Raw genomic sequence first — 18,436 nt, 5'->3', positions numbered from 1 at the left:
ATTTGAGCTTCTGAGGAAGGTTAGACTTTTTTTTTTTTTTGCTTAAAAACATGCTTCTATCTGGAGACATACTGACATGATATCTCTGATGGAATACTTCCATATATTTGACCACCATTTGTTGCCGCGATACACTGTCGACCTGTCCAGGATGTGCTCCACACCTCCTGCTCAGCATGTGCCGGGATAAAGCTCCAGTCCTCTGCAACCCTGCACAGAACAAGCAGTTCAGGTGATGGATGGATGTAACCTGACCAATCAGTGACATGTGCCATTTAACAACTACAAGAGGCCGCTCTCAGGAGACGGCAGACAATTAATTAGTATTGGTAGAATCGACATATCCACCAAAAATGTTACCTGGAATAGACAAATAGCTGTAAAGAATCATTTGTTTTGCACACAGTGGGAAGTTCTTGGGGGAATCAGACATATGGGAATATATGACTCTTCAAAAGGCGATAAGAAGCCATTAGGGGCTCGAAACAAGATGAAACAACCCGCGAAACTTCCTTTCTAAGAGCAATACCGTACCATCAGTGCCATCACATCACAGGAGCAGGATGTTTATTTTCGAACATTTCTAGCTGAACAAACTCTGCCTATTACAGTCACCAGATACTTTTCCTGTCTGGCAAAAACAGAAAAGTTCTGTCCAATAGAGGTCAAAAATAAGGAAGCAACGATCCAACTTTTTTCCCTCCAGATACAGAGCTCCAGTGCCAGTGCTCTTCTTTTCCCCAAATTAAAAATCATATAAATCATTGGTTGGAATCCACTGGAGTCAGTTTTATGTGAGGTAACATGAGGCACTAAACAAGTGGCACTAAAAACTGAGCTGGCAGGCAGCCCTGACTGAATAAATGTAACTGATAGCGGAAGTTTTATAATGAGATTGATAAAGTGTATTTAATGTGGTTTAGTCACGTTATGGCTGAAACCCAATCCACTCCACGAGGTCGCGATCCGCACTGATACTGATCCGATGTTTGAGCACCATCAACCTCAGTCATACGGTACGTGCTTGTAATCGAAGGCAGCTTGATAATTATTAGATCTGTATGTGCAAACAGCATATTTAGCAGAAAACCGAGACACGGTCTGAGCTATACGCTTTGATAATGTGAGTGCGGCGTCTCTGCTTAATGGGCCCTATTCAAGGGATAAAATTCCACTGTGTTTAAACATTGCCAAATTTGATGCACAGTTAACAGAACAGAGCAGTTACATTTAAAACGATGGCATCAACAACAGAGCAACTGAGTTTGAGAGACAGCTCTTTATATGAGGAAAGATTAAATCTTCCAGTGGCTTGACGTAAACACACTTTATCCAACCCTTTCCTGACTTCACAGATGCGGGGGAGTAATTTTCATCACAGTGGTTGCTGTTAAGCAGGCATCACTGGAGTCCAAATCAAATTACCATGGTCATTTTATTACATGTTTCCCTCTGTTGACCAGGAACATAACTACAGCAATCATCTCAGAGTTTCTGGTGTCATCTCCATAATGTGTCGTCTATATTTAGGCATCCATGCACTTTGGGAGTTGACTGCGACTTCTTCAACTTGTTGGACAGCTGGCGCAGTGCTGGCAGCAGGAAGCTGTTAATTGAACCTGTAAAACACAACGCGTGGGCAAAATCAGCAAATAAACAACTGAAATGATCACATGTATACAGTATAGCAACCGAGGAGTAGGCAATATGTGCTTCATCGCTCTTGAAGTTCTGATAATTCACACCTTTTAACGCTCTATATTCAATACAGATTGAACGTCCTCCTCGCTCTTTCAACAAACAAGGTACAGAGTTCAGGGCATTTAGCCTCTCGCATGTTTCACGGCTTCTTCACCGGTGGCATCAGCTGTCGACACGAGATTCAGGAGATGACATATGCGGTCGTGATGCTGCTGTGTGTTACGCTGAAGAGCAGTGTCACCCACTGAAATAGCAGAGCCATCTTGATACTCCACCTCTAAGTGACTTTCATCTCCTGAAGCACCATACACGGTGAAGTGTCTCTCCACCTGTTCATCATTTTGAAAGAAAGTTTTCACATGGTCTTAGCCGCCATCTCTTGTTGCAGTCTACATCAAAGCCAGCGCAAACCAGTACACATCTGAGCGCCTCGCTCAAGAGGGTCCGGTCTGTACAATGAGAAGTGACACTCATGCGTAAATCTATGCCGTGTTGTCTTCGCGGCAGCTTAATGTTTGACAGATCTAAGCTTTTAATGATTGTTCTTTTCATCCTCTCTGCGGCTTACTGACTTTTGAGGCACAGCATTTTCCTCGTCATTACTGTACAGAGTCTGCAAGGCATCTATCATATCAACAAAATAGCAGCTATGAAAAAGCTGAATGTATTTATGTATATTTTAAAAAAAACAACTGTATTTTTTGATCTTTACATAATGAGACAGCAAGAATATCAAACATTTTCATGTAAAATATATTAATACAGTTTTAAAACTGTGGACATAAAATCAGCCTGCAGAGACAGACTCTCTCATGTCAGTGTCAGCGCAGCGCTTTGATGTTCTGCTCTCAAACGAGCATCAACAACTGGAGCAGGGTATCGTCTGACAGTGTGAGGTGCTAGCATTGTTTCAAAGTGCTACAGTATAGATTAGTAAAGTGGATGGAGTATTTTCTAGGAATTGATACCGAAAGTTGGGAGAAACTCCCCCCAGGGCTACATTAATAAAGATAAGCTCCGATGATATCGGATCTGCTGTTTGTATTGGAGGAATTTAGACATTAGGAAGTGATGCATTTCTGATATTCCAAGTTCAGAGGAGAGATTTCTCTCTGAGTCCGTCATGTGCGGGAGGTGGAGCCAACCCTACTCTCTCAAAGCTTTAACTTGAGAGTTGATGCAGAAAATGCTCGTGCCTCAGTCTTTTGCATGCAAGGGCAGTAGGACGGGCTTTCCAAACATCTCGCAAAAATACATCAGGAGTAGATTTTGTATGTAATGTACCAAACTTTGAAGTTTTGAAAAAACATAATGCTCTAGAGACTATAAATAGTCGAGACCCGGGCAATCGTGGAGCGATCTCTGTTTTTTATCGAATGCTTCATGATGAAGTTCCAGTGAATTCAGAAACTTCCCAAAAAAGTGTGGGCAGACGACTTGAATACGGAAATAACTGATGAGATTTGAGAAGAATGTCTACAAAACGTACGAAAGTGTTCAGTCAACACCAGGCACAACCTGATACAATATAAAGTGCTTCATAGACTCCATTACTCGCAAGAAAAGCTTCCCAAATTTTACCCAGATGTCCCACCAACATATAACAGATGTAAATCCTCGATAGGAACTCTAGCGCATTCATTCTGGGCATGTAGTAAACTTTATTTATTTTGGATATTTAGTGTTTTTCAAAGGCTTTTGGTAAAAATCTGGCACCCAACCCTCTGGTAGCCATTCTAAGAGCCACTGGTGTCCTTTCTTCTGTTAATAAATTTAAAAGGAGAGCAGTTCAATTTGGGATGGTGATCGGTAAAAAGCTGATTTTACGAGTGTGGAAAACGGACTCTGTGCCTACTTGCTGATTTTACGAGTGTGGAAAACGGACTCTGTGCCTACTTACAGTATAACCTATGGTTGGGAGAACTGTCAAACACTTTACACCTGGAGAGATTGAGATTCTACAATGAAGATAGAGGGGATACGTTCGATAAAACATGGGGCCCAGTACTGAATTACCTAAAAAATGTGAGCCTATAGACACTGGCTATTGTACAAAACCTCACAGTGCAAACAAAAGTATGATCTCATATATGTCTACTGACCTATTTATTTTACTGGTATTATTTATTTTATTTTATTTTATTTTTTGCTTTTATATTCCGTGTATAGTAGATAATCATTTCATGACCATGAAATATCGTTGTAATGCTTGATGTGCAGTGTACATCAGCAGGCACTGGCAGTGTACATCAGCAGGCACTGGCAGTGTACATCAGCAGACACAACACAGTACACAACGTGTCTTACTCACTATTATAGCATGTCCACTCAGAATGCGAAAGCAGAGGCTTTCACGTGGTTACATATGAAGTACTTGAAATGCTTTTTGCTTGTTGTCTTTCACAAAGTAGCATCATGATGTAGTTATATTGGCATTTGGAGGGTTTGAAAGCATACATTTCGGCATTATGGGCATCCTTGATTTTTGGTTGTATTACAGCTAAACATTACGTTAAAATATATTTCTGACCTGAGTGCTCTGAGAATGACTTGTCAGTCACAAGGTAGCCACACTTTAAAGCAGACCCTGCATTAGCTCTAAATATGACCATGATTTACAAAATAAACCGTGTTTACATAAACACTGTTTACTGAGGTAATAAAAGGCCATTAAGACCATAATATTAAATCATTATTGTTTGCAAATTAGAGTGCAGAAAGTATTATTTGTCTTTGTCCTATGCCAAGTTTATTATTCAGAATAAATACAGTAGGTTTTATTTTTCCAAATTAAAAGTTATAAAAAGGGCCTCATGAAAAAAATAATATTCTGCCCTCTCTCTGAGGCAATCGGATTGCAATAAATTTAAGGGTTCATGCAACCATTGTGGCAAAAAGTCACATAAACATGTACTTAAGAGCAACTTAAAGCTTCAGTGTGTTAAATATAGTTGGATCTGTTGGTGAAATTTGATAGAAATTGAATATAATATTCAGAAATCTGTTTTTATTAGTGTGTAATCACCTGGAAATAAGTATTGTTGTGTTTTTGTTACCATAGAATGAGTCCCCCATGTCACACCACCGTTTCTACAGTAGCCCAGAACAGCCAAACCAAACACTGTCTCAAGGTATAGCCGCTGGATGTCACACCATGTTGAAAAGCAGTGTTTCACTGACCTGTCTGCTTCAACGTTTCGGGCCTGTTTCTCCCTCTGTGTGCTTTGTTGCACCTGTCACCACAACCAGCAGTGAGGTCCCAGGGTCCAGGAGTACATTTGTACAACACTACAGCGAGGTGAGAAGTTAAACCGCTGCAGGTCAGAAAAACACAAGATTTCCTCTTTAAACATTATGATTAGTTTCCCTGTGCACCCTCTTGAAACCGTGTCTCATGATGTAATAAGTTCATATGGAATCACCTTTGTATCTTTTTGCGATCACATGATGTGATTCAAGTCAATGTGTCTAGAAATATCATTTGAGATTATTCGGATAAAGCAGCAATTGTTTTTGCAGCAACGGAACTTTATTAAAAGTGCTGGTCGCCCTTCCCTGTGCAGTACAGTGTGAACTAGCACTCACAGTGGCACTGACATTATAATTATCTTACCTGTTGCGCTACTGGCCAGCTGGGTAAATCTTCAATAATACAAGAGGCACTATCAGAGAGTGAATAATTAAATGAGGTACAAGGTGTGGGGGAAAGATGTAGCATGATAATAAGGTTAGGTATTATGTTTGCTGAAGATGTGCTGTGTCTCTCTCTGAGGATGATGGAATAATATGCGGTATACGGACGCTCTGTGTTCATGGGGGCCCCCCTCCTTTCGTTCAGGCGACCATTGACCTTCTGGTGTCATTGTTAGCACTAACGATGAAATAAACAGATGGTGTCATAGCCTGCATATTTTGGCCACAGTGCACTGTGACTCAGGGAGCTGTTGAGTCATAGGTTTGACCACCCAGAGCTTCAGTCCACTCCTAACACTAAAATAAAGACTATTTTTTAAAACACTGCCCCGAAAAAGAAAAAAAAACATAATCTGGTTACATTGTGATGCAACTACGCTGACTCCTCCCTTACCCCTCTTTTATATCTGTATTTTTCTTTGCATTCACATAGACAAATAGGGATGATAGAGGATGGGACTGTGCATTTTATTTTTTATTATTATGCACAACATTTTCCAAATAGATAGCTAGATGAATTATTGTAGACAAAGGGCTATACAGGATAGATGCTGTATAGGCAGGGAGATCTCAGGTTCGTAGAAACTCAGACTGAAGCATGCTGTGAGCACTAATTATATGAGCAAGATCTTATAGTATTCCAGAGCTTGCTCGTATCCTTAGTCCCTAAGGATGTCTGTGTCCTTTTCCATGCTTAAGAGTTGGAGGAAATCTTCCACCTATCTCAGGCAGGAAGGCCTCGTCACCTTCCAGTTCATTAAGATCAAGTGTTTTGCCACGAGGCACGCAACGGCAATCACTCTTTGTTGCTTATCGCTTTGAATGTTCTTAAAGCAGGCTTCCAGCGGGAATGTCTAGGGTGAAAACCGGAGATCTACTCTGAAGATCCCTCTCAGCATCTGTGCCATCATCGATCTGATTCTGGTCTAACTTTCTCTGTTTGGCAGGGGCGAAATATGTATGTATAGGAGTAAAGATAATTTTTTAGTGGGTAACAAAAATTGTGGGTGGGGGGATTTGACACAGATATACGAAGCACAACATTAGTACAGTAGTTAGGCTCAGAGCCGATGACTCAAAGACAGGGCAGTGTGTGATGGCTCTATTGGGGAAATTTTAATCTCCGCGCAGCTCTACGATGTAGAGACATAATTAAATCAGGGACCTCACATAAAAATGCTGTAACTAATTAACCAATAAATTATCAGTTGCTGCTCCATAAATCATGATGCACAGATCAATTTTTATGTGCCATAGTTGAGAAAATCTCAGACTCGCCAATATAAAAGTGAGTTTTTCTTTTTTTTCTTTTTTTAAAAACTGAACAAGTATAAAGTCCGTTTTTATTTGATATATTTTCAAGTGCAGATCTGAAGGTTAAGCTTCAGCAATAAGAATCAAAATCTTCAGTATTGTATATTTTTTGGAAGTGTGTTATATTCAACCATGCAACACAAAGTTCATCTTTTTTTCCATAATAACACTGTAGTTACTGGTGTGACTCATAATCAATGTCATGAACTTGGTTCTTGTGGATCGTGGCTGCTGCTGTGATCCTGCATGACGTCCACTACACATATTACTACTGTCATTATTGCTGCCATATCTCAATTACAGTTTATAGTTAGTTTATGATTTGCTGCTGCTGTGCAACTGTGCCTCTCTATCTCTATCACAGGTTCCACTGCTACTGTAATAACTTTATCATTCATTGTAATTGTACAATATGTGACACGTGACATGTATTGCACGTCTGTCCGTCCTGGGAGAGGGATCCCTCCTCTGTGGCTCTTCCTGAGGTTTCTTCCACCTTTTTCCCTTTTAACCGTCGTATTTTCTTCCCATTTACTACGCACCTTTTGCTTATAAAGCATGAGGTATAAAATGATCACCTTTTTTTTTTTGTTTCACCTTTTTAGTGAACTTCTTTCCAACAACAACATTAACATATATTTTATACTTATTTATGTAATTTATGGTATTACAGATAAAATTTGTATAAAATTATACCTAATTTTTGAGTAAAAACCCCCCCAGAAATTCTGAATTCACCATAGTTATGTTTAGAGGCACAAAAGTTGATGGAATATCACAGGCTGGAATATGTCAAAGTTTAGTCAGGATACTGTGTTGAAACTCCTACAATATTTTTATGGCAGAAAATAGTCACACCTGTCTTCCCGTTCAAATTGACCTCTAGTTCGACTGTGTTTGACTAGTTTGTGTGTGTGTGTGTGGGCAAAGACCATAGTGTGGGACCATCCATGTCATTTTTATGCAGTTATATGGAAGAAAAACAAAGTTATGACATACTACAGTACCTTTTGAAAACAGGTCAGTTTGACCTGAAGACAACAGGAGGGTTAAAAGTTTTTTTGTGGGCAAGTGGGCAAATCATTAAATACAGCGAATAATGGGGTGCCCTTTAAGCTCATCTACCAGAGTGTGCAGCACATGTTTAGAGTCCTTGCTGCAGGCATCTCTCTCAGATTATACATTCAAACCTATTTTTGATATCACCAAAAAGGACTGGAACTTAGCTAAGGTAAACATGAAACAGGTTACAACAATGAGTTATACCAATCTCTTGACAACTGACTTCGACCTTGTTGGTTTTATTGTTAATAAGTATATCTTAGCTACATGAAGAGACAATATAGGGATACACAAATACTATCCTGCCAACTGAAAACATTTCACCTCATAAAAAAATGTATTTCACAGTCTTGAAAATGTATTTTTCTGACATTAGCATTCCGACCACAGCTGTACTCTCTGTCTGTCTGATGTCCATGATCCTCGGCCTGTCGTGACTGAGCGGCTGTTAGCTACTGCACTTTTGTTGAAGCTGAGCATGGGCCTCTGGATGGCTGCCAGCCAACAAATCAGTGGGGATTTAAACAGTATTATTTTGTGTTCAGAAGTCAACGACCAACTGGTTATTCAATCTGGGGGTGTTAACTAGCACAGCGAGCCATTTTCATCAAGCACATTATCTTTTCTGACAACTTTTACACCGCTCATATCTCGTCTTCTACGTTCTAGGTGAGGATATCATTCAATTGAAATGAATATAAAAAAAATAGAATTAAAAAACTGATTACATTTTGAATGCAATAAATAAATAAATCATAGAAATTTGACATGTCTGAAGTGACAGTGACGTTTACTGGAAATATAAAACAGGACGTTCTGTTCTGGCAGCTGAGAAGTTGCTGTATCTCCAAAACAGTCTAAGACATATTAATGGAATATTAACTGTAAAAATGAGTAATGAGTGGGCGAATAAACAAAGAAAATAAAACTCTAATTGTGATGCTAATGTAATCCGAGAGCCTCTGAGTCGAGGTGCGTATTGTAGCTGCTTACAGCTCACACGTTAACGGCAACGGCATCATTTACCTTCATCTGTGAGAAATAATAAAGAGATGTCGCCTCTTGAAATCACAACTGCCAGTGGAAACAACACGGCCATTAACATGCACTTGTAGCATACTCCGAGGCGATTTATGTGATCGAGGAGTGAATAAATGAGCCTGACATTAAATGATAAATTGATGTTAATGAGTAATCATCGGAGCACAGCAGATATGAAGTCTACATGCACTCAAATGTGACAACCAATATAAGACGGCTTACTTCGTGCGACTCGACCCCCTGCCCCGTGCATCCATAAACAATTAATAATCATCAATTTGAAATGGGCGGATAAACTGGGAGCACCCCCAGATAAAGTATTTTACATGCTATTGCCAAGTGATGACCGTGTGTTAATTGTGGAACATAAAAAGAAATAAATGAAATCGCATAACTGTATATGACAGGAGAAAAACAGCTCGAAAGCGCCATGAAGTAATCACCCCCCCCTTTACGAAATCACCATGCACCGTTGCAGAATTACAGAGCAGTGACATTAATGTTTGGTGGCGATGGAAATATCTGATAAAAGGCTGCAGTGATAGACTTTTTTTTTTCACTCCGTTACCTTTGTTGTGTTTTGTTTGTAGATGAAATGGCTTAGATCTTCTTAAAACTGACAGCGACGCTGGTCAAATTATTCTGTTGTGTCTTTGATCACCCTTCTGGCCCCCACCCCCCAAGCCTGAAGGGCTTCAAAGAGTTGCATAATTGAAAGAGGACATATAGTAGCTTACAAGAGGCCCTCTACATGCCCTTGTCAAGCAAGACCCAGACATGTGTCACACTGTCAGTGTGTGGAGTTATGATCAATTATTGATTTTTCTTTCTGATTTTAGGCTTTACTTGTTTCTTTATAAATAAATAAATATTTATCAAGAAGGACTTGAATAAACTTTTACATGGCTAGTTTGACATTTGAAGTAATATTCACATTTGTTAGTTCAGATGATGTATAACACTCATAGCTAAAGCTCAACACTGAACACATTCCTCTGTTTACCCTGTACACAAAAGTGATTTTAAAAACAGCAGCTGGCAGTATAGTGACTTCTTCTTCCCCTTGCTTCTAGTCCTTATGCTAAGCTAGGCTTACCTGTTACCTTATAATGAGGTCTATAGATATCACGGGTGTTCTTGGACCGGAGTCCGCAATTTTGAACCACTTATAATGAAACATCTACTGATGCTTAGCTGGGGCAGTGATGGACCTGAGATCATTGAGTGTTTCGGGCACCCTCTCTCAGGCGGCCCAGCTGAGGTTCATGATGCCTCAGCTTGTGCCCCAGCAGCATTTAACCACAGATCCGCTCTCTTTATCCAGAGCCACCTTGAGGCTCTCTCTGCTGCCTCTGTGTTGTTCCAGATGGCCCTTCTTGTTTTCTCTCCTGTGATGCCCAATGCAGTGTAGGCCCTGCACAGAGACTGTCCAGCAAAGCCTCTGCACCCTACCTCCACAGGCAAACACCAAGCCTTCCAGCCTCATATGAGGCAGTCGCTGACTAGGCCGTCATATTTCCCCCTCTTCCGCCCAAAGGCCTCCTCTATTCGCTCTTCCCACGGCACAGTGAGCTCCAGCATGACAACACTCTTTGTTGCCTCTGACACCAAAACGATGTCAGGTCTGAGGGTGGTCTTAGCAACATGCTGGGGGAACTTGAGTTGGCTGCCCGAGTCCACTGACAGCTGCCAGTCCTGTGCAGTGTTGAGAAGCCCTGATGTTGCTCTTGGTGTTGTACTAGAACACTTTTGAACCACCAATGTTTCTACAGTAGCCCAGAATGGACACACCAAATCCTGGTTCCAGATAGGGCCTTTTGCATATCCTACGCACTGGTCCTTAAAATAATGTCTACACACACATTACAACAATGATTCTAATCCCAGGATGTCATGAAGCCAAAGTTAATTGCAAAAGTCTTTTGAACTAGTTTCCTGAACACTGCTGTGCTTACTGTGCCACCGAGTAAAATCTCAGAGACAAACCTTAATTTACACCTCAAAGGCCTTAAGAATGTTCTGAGCCAACCTACAGAACAGATTCGTCCCTTATGGCCCATGTCTAATCCTCTTCTAATGCTGCACCAGCAATCCTGTATCTGAGCTGAGATTTGATCTTTGAAGGTGGGGTGAAAAGAGGTTTTCTGCCAAGGCTGAGAGGGGCAAAGGTACTTATTTGGTAATCTTATTGTAAATGCAATTCCCTGAAAAGGCAGGACAAGCATATTTACGTCAGTAAACAAAAAAGGAAGAGAGGAGAACTCACTGCAGCTTTTATGTTTTCTCCACAACCAGTTTTTCTTGCTATAATTTAATCAGGCCACAAGGGATGGACCAAAGACGGCAACAAATCAGAAGCTGGTCAGGCATCAAGTTGAGAAAACATTTTGATGAAAGGCTATATTTTTTGGGGGGGGGCTTAGGAATGTTTCCAATTGGAAAGATTGTATTTGAAAAAAAGGCACAAATGTGGATTTATCAAATTTATTCAGCCAACAGAAGAACATGTCAAAATTAAAGAATATCTGTGTGGATAAGTTGAAAATTAGTACTCTTCAAGTGCAGGTAATTTGGTGTGGTAAGTAGTAAGTTTGGTTTAAAAGTATCTTCACAGAGCGCAGATTAAATCTCGAATCTGCTTGTTTCACCCTGACACTTTAACGAGGAGACACAGAAACACGATGTGGTGTTACATCGGAGGGGTCACAGTCGGATTGGCCATCAGGTACGCCACATGGGTGTTTGAGAAGAATAAAAAGGGAGACATCCTGGTGGGCCGGTCTCTCTCTATGAGCTACTTGAACAGACGATTACACACACACACAAAAAAGAGCGAGAGAAATGTGTTGTCAGCCCACATCCCCCTCCTTAAGAACCTCAATACCAACTGTTAGTCTGACGCCGTAAAACGGAAGAGAACAGGGATGAACAAGGTTTGGCTTGTTTAGCTATTGGATGCCTTTTTCATGAAGTCAGTGTGCTCGCCATTGAGATATTAAGTCTACTGATCATCCACAAAGGTTGGCATGATACAGCAAACATTGGACGTGTTCAGTGGAGCAACAAAACCTGTAAAAAGAATTGGTTGTGTATTTCTTAAACCACTGAACTGTCCAACTGGAATTAATACATATTAAATGAGTGGTAGGTGATGCATCAGGTTTTTTTTTCTAGGCACATACTGTGAGGGCTGGACTTTCCAAAAAATAATAATACTTTGTTAGGCTTAATGAGCCTTTTTTATTGTTTAATATTGTCTCTTTCCCACAAAATTAATCTTATTTTTATTAGTCTATATAAGTGTGAGCAGACACTCCAAAATAAGAGAAATACATAATAATAACTACATACTTGACTAGAAAATGCTCTCGGATCCTCACTAAGGAGGCAGTTCACTGAGGTTAAAATTTGCTATTCTAGAAACATAACTGCAGAATGCAGTCATGCGTGGCAGAAAATATGAATCAACTTTCACCGGTTTTCATGCACTGTTATTGCACTGTTATTGTGCATGTGACACCTCTTTAATACTACAGATCCCAGAATTCTGGGGGCAGAAAAAAACAAACCATTGTTGTTTTAATGAAGAAGTCAGTCAATAACTGACCTTTGTTGATCTTTCTGTGAGCAACTGTAAAATGATGTTATACTGCTATCCATACAATGCAAAAATAATGCAATATTTACAACTGATCCACTGAGAAAAGCCCAAAATGAGTTGTTTTGTTGAATAAATGCATTTTTTTTAGCCTTTAGCAACAGTTTCAGCCTCAGTGACACATTGCATATCCTGTGACTACTATTTTATAATGAAAGTCAATTTGTATTTCACCAGTAAAATGCTTTTAATGTGCAGCTGCAGCGGTATTAAGAATTTTTTCACCACAGAAAATGGCTTCATCAGTGGCCATTCTGCAGGCCACATGGGAAGTTTTGGTGGACTGGATGTGGCCCGAGGGCCACCAGTTAAGGATCTATATCTATACATCTATATAGTACGTCATTATGTTTTATTTCATGGCTAATTACTAAAGAAATCAATATTGTGAAGCAAAATATTGATTTCAAAATTGTCTGGTACATCAATAGCAACAGTCCATTATACAGAAATAAGACTATAGAATGGTGAAATTGACCAATCAGAATCAAGTATTCAACAAAGCCATATAATAAGAAAATAGTTACTCATCCAGGTTGTGGATAATGAATCAGCAGTGGGCAGATTTAGCTATAATGGTACTATCATTGTGCCAGTATGTGCTCATTCTAGCCAGCTGCCTCCAGAGAGCAACATATTCCCACATTTTACATCTATTTTACTGTTATGGTTATTGTTGTATATATAAACATTGTTAAGTTATGTTGTTGACAAAGTGTGATGATATAAAATCTGAGTTTAAAAAATCTAAATAGCCCATTGCTCCATTAATAAATACCTTGTTTTATTATTTTTCACATGCAATGACACACTGACGGTTAAAATAAGAAAGTACCTGGTAAACAAAAGAGAGTGGTTGTTACATTTTTGGAATGCTTGAGCTACTGTGGCAGTTCATTTCCAACACTGTTCATGTTGTTACTCACAGCAGCAACAAGCATGGCTGAAAGCGAAAGTAACACTGCTATCTGCTCCACAGTGGAGAGGTGCGTTCCAAAAAGGAGATCAATTTCAGTCATGTGGAGGTGGTTGAGTTACAAAAGATCAGATGTAGAAGAAACTACAGAGAAGCGCAGGAAGACTGTAACAAGCTTGATCTGTAACCTCAAACAGATGCACCTGGTTGTGTACGAGACTCATTATTGTCAAGAATATAATTATTGCAGAACCCTGCAATATAGTCATATTATTAAAGGGCCCCTATTGTTTAGCACATTTCATGCAAAAGTCATGTAAAAATGACTGCCAAACAATTTACTGTTTCGTAACATTGTCGAAAATTTTATGCCGCAAAAAACAATTGTTTTCCTTTCCGCAGAGAACAAGAATGAGCTTGGAGAGACTTGAAACTTTGGATCCACAGGTAATCCATTAGAGTAAGTATAAAAGTGATATGACTAATAAATGTTAATGTGAATGGTTGGTGCCAGTGTTTATTTTCACACAAATTCGGTGGATTGCTTTCACAGTACAGTCATTTCCTTCACCTTAGAGTGCTTATTTCAACTGTTCGTGGGTTGTCTGACGGCATTCTGGAAAAGTTCATAAACCCTGCCAGAAGGAGAACATTTGTTTCAGGAAATGTAGGTGAAAGAAAAAGTCATTTGCAGGGTTTTATCACAAAATAACTGGAATAAATGGATGTAGTGGGAACACAGATTGATGGTAGCAGTTCAAACATATCTAAAGCCTTCTTTCTCATTGATTATTCACATTGATTATTTAGAGACAAATGCTGCGTGATGCTTAATAAGAACATTACAGAAGCTGTGATGAATATAGCTGCCGGCTGAGTGAAAGGCTCGATGCAAACCCTGATAAATTTCCACACTTCTTTTCTTCCTTAAGAATGGGCTGTTCAATTATTGATGGTATACCGTCACCATGAAGCTGCTGCCAGTCCGTTTATTTTGCCTCTGGGCACATTGCCCTTGTCATACAGGGTCACTGTCATTTGGAAATTTCTTGCTGGGCTCTATGTCTTCTCATCTTTTCTTTGAATATTTTCCATCCCTCAAGGAGCGACACAGTGGGCTTGGAGTAGAAGGGGGCAGAAACATCAGTGCTTTCATGCTGAAATCAGAATGACTGGTCGTCAGAATAACACCTCTGCACAGGAATTACAAATGACAAAATCAGAATATTTGAGTAGCATTGAAGACTTCTGACTTTCAGAAGCACACCTTCAATTAATGAACCATTTGAATGATTTTTTTACCGTTAGCAACAAGTGTATACTTTACTTCAACACATTTTCAAAAGCAAAGACAACTTTTAAGGTCATTTGTTACCTGCACTACAGGTTATCTACAAACACGATTACGTAACTCTTCAACTTCTTCAGACTTTGAGTTCAAAATCAGTATTCTGTTGTTGTGTGTTTGACAGGGATTGATTAAAAAAGATGGAGCGCAGACCAATAAACAGTCATAGCCAGGTTGAAGATAACTGAGGCATAGCTACAGTAACTATATATTAGCCTATATTAGTATTACTTTTTCATATTCTTCTAACTCAAACGCCTGATACTAGTTATGGGGTTGGAAAACCCTGCTCAGAAACACAAAGTGTATGAAACAAGTACTGTGGGGTAAATATGTAAAGCATGATATGGCCTTATAATGAACAATAGATTTGCATTGGTGCTATCAACAGCTGAAATCCACCAATGGCTTCCTTATCGGAGGGCTTGAGCTGATCCAAAATAACACTGGTCTACAGAGGGGGTAGACCCTGGACAAGTTGCCAGTTCATCACAGGGCTGACACAGAGAGACAAACCACTCACACCTATGAGAAATTTAGAGTCACAAATGACCCTGAATGAAGTCCAGAGAGAACCCATGACATGGGGATAATGTGCAAACCTGACTTGAACTATAATTTCTAATGCTATGCATACTGTGACATTGAAGCTGAAGTGAAATTCCACCTTAAAATATATAGTGCACATGCATGGTCCATTATATAATTCATCGTCTATTGGCTAAAAGTTCCTATTCCCAATCAAAATCATATTGAGTAAACCACACAGCCTCTCCCAGGAGGAGGAGAGTTAGTCACCACATCTCTCAGACAGTCTGGGGAATTGAACCATTTGTGCACTGACAGTGTTGTTTTGAAGTTTAGAATTGAAATATGTCTTCTTTCAAAATGTCAGTCCAACTTCTGTACCAACACATATTTATACTTTCTAAGACATGCCAGGAAATCATAACTATAATTAAATTACCCTCTGCTGTTTACAGCTTGCTGACCTTCTCTTAATCCCCGCAAATCCTTTGGCCTTTCCTGTGGTAGATTACCACCATCCCCTGATTGTCTAATATTTATTTGTCTTAAAACACTGCAGTGTCAAATAAAATCTACCCAGCAGTTCCCTCCTCTCCCATCATGAAGTGCTTTAAGCAAAACCTTCATCACCTTCACTCCCCTGACAATTTGTGTACAGACCAAACAGGTCAACAGATGACACCATCACCGTGGCCTTCCACACTGCTCTTCCCCACCTGAACCAGATGAACAACAACAAGCACATGCTCATAGACTATAGGTGAGCATTCACTACCATTGTTACCTGGGATTTCACACCGTCCTGTGTGACTGGGTCCTGACTTTCCTCGCAGGTAGACCCCAGGCACTGTTACTGAGATACTGCTACATCCTACCCCCGACTCTCAACACCGATACGCCTCGGGGGATGCATGCTCAGCCCACTCCTGTACAGTTATAACACAGGTGCATGGCCACCCACAGCTCCAACACTGTCACCAAGTTTGATGAACACACAACTCACTCAGCCTGATTCCACAGACCATAGGATTATAAGTCTTGAGCTGACACTCATTATGCATTTACCATGTTAGTTACATTTTATGCATTTAAGACAATAAAGAACTTTAACATGTATAATTAGGTGACACACATTTGTGGAAAGCACACAAGTCCTTCTTTTTTCTTTGAGAAAATGTACTTTAGTTTTGAAGGACAAGAAACCATTGAAAGAAAGATGTTGTGCAACTCCAGTAGACAGAAGCCTTCAACTGATCAGCAGGAGTGAAGGACAGGAGACTCATTATGACACAAAGCTTGCTTGAAAGAATTTAAATTTAGGGTATTATCATAAACCTTTCGCTGTGCCTGTCCCTTATCTTTTTTTGAAGGGACTCTCATTTTCCTTCATCCATCTTAGAAATGCTGCCATTTTGAAAGGTAAACCAACAAATCTGCCAGTTGAGAAATAACCCATCAAAATTTAAATGAGAATGTTTTGGAGCAACAGGATTAAAGTCAAATTAGGTTTAAATAAACAAAGACACAGAGTGCTGTAGCTGCAAAGAATTCAGTCAATTCATTAGAGGAAACAACTCAAATATTCCAGGTTGACTAACTGCAGAGTGATGACCTCCAAAGGCAAGATCCTAATCGACAAGTTGGCAGGCAACTGCAAATGACGCTGATAGTGGCAACACATGTAAAATCTTATATGTATATGGAGTAAATATGATAAATATCAAGAAATGCATGGGGAACTCAGAAGAGGGAAGGATGACGCTTTTGTCCAAATCACCACCAGTTTGTGGGGAGTCGTGGTAGCTCAGGAGGAAGAGTGGGTCGTCCACTAATCAGATGATCGGCGTTCGATCCCCGGCTCCACATGATCATATACTATAGGTGAGTATTCGCTACCATTGTGCCCTAGGACTCCACACCGCCCTGTGTGACTGGATCCTGATTTTCCTCACGGGTATACCCCAAGCAGTGCCGATAGACGAAGGCCACGCCACGTGGGTGAACGCATATGAATGGTTAGCTCCCAGATAATTATTAGCAGTTGGTAATTTGCAGTTTGCAAGTCCATTAACCATTTACCAGTTTTCAGGTTTCTGTGTCCAGTGTTCCCCTGTTCCTACAACTTCTTTGCATGTTGAAATCTTAGCCTTAATAAAGGTGTAAAGCTGGTATCCGCAATGTTTTTAACTACCGAATTGTTCATATTTTCATGTGAAAGCAAACAAACTATTATATTTGTCGAAACGCTTTCTTTCGACGGATTACACCATTTACAGCGGCATCATGTCAGCGGTGTAACAGCAGCTTCAGTCCTCTCAGAGTCTACACTGTTCCAGCACGGTACTGCTGTGTGGTCACCAGCATTTTGGCAGCACTCACAGTCCATTACACAAATGAACTTGCCTAAAAATATCCAAACACCCAAAGTGTGCCTGTGAACACAACACTGACATATTATCATCATATAAAGATGATGTTGTTAAGTTGTTTGTGGCTACCTATTTATGCATTCATTATGCAAAATATTAAACATAGGATACTGTCTCTGTACATACTGTGTCTGTATGATACTGTGAGGAGTTAGACTCACTCTGTGGGAAACACTGTACTGTGTGCAGGCTGGTTATTTAAAGGATGAGGATGAGTATTAAAGTATTGTTTTTTAATCCTGGTATTGTGTTAAAGTTAAAGCAAAACCAGTGCAACATATTCATGTCATCTGTTTGTTTTCATGCTTCAAAATCAAGTAGTAGCATGTCAGCTGCGGTATCGTCCAAGTCTTGATGTGATTTGTCTAATAAACGCCAGGCTTCCACAACACTTTATACCTTTGCCGTCGAGCTCTCACTGATGCAGAGTGCAGAGACTTTACAGAGCTTTAACGTCTGCGACAGCATGGCAGAATTCATTGATTTTACTCAGCTTAAAAGTTCGTCACTGTTTGTGCCAAATATGTAATATTGCTAGGCAACAAGCTTTCTTCCAGGCAGTAATTAGGTTATTAATATTTATTTGTTTGGTTATGGTTTCCATTTATTGCTTAGCAACAGAATTCACATCAGGACGTAATGACTCGATCAATAGGACTAGGAGGAAAAAAAAAAAAAAAGGTTTGTTACAGTGTCTTTTGTTGGGATATTTTGAACCTGTCTAGAATGAATGATTCAACTTAAAC

General features: G+C 39.9%; 1 long non-coding RNA gene across 1 annotated transcript in view; it reads right to left on the bottom strand.

Moving 5' to 3' along the window:
• Positions 1-881: 881 nt before the first annotated feature.
• LOC113746718 (uncharacterized) overlaps positions 882-18,436 on the bottom strand; it is a 196,400-nt gene continuing 178,845 nt past the window's right edge. The window contains exon 4 of the long non-coding RNA XR_003463071.1: positions 882-1,619. This is a non-coding gene — a long non-coding RNA (uncharacterized LOC113746718). The remainder of the gene's footprint in view (positions 1,620-18,436) is intronic.

Source organism: Larimichthys crocea, chromosome X (genome assembly GCF_000972845.2).
Source record: "Larimichthys crocea isolate SSNF chromosome X, L_crocea_2.0, whole genome shotgun sequence".
NCBI classification, from domain to species: Eukaryota; Metazoa; Chordata; class Actinopteri; family Sciaenidae; genus Larimichthys; species Larimichthys crocea.
Note: the sequence above shows the minus strand (reverse complement) of the source record. Positions and strands in the feature narration are given on the sequence as shown.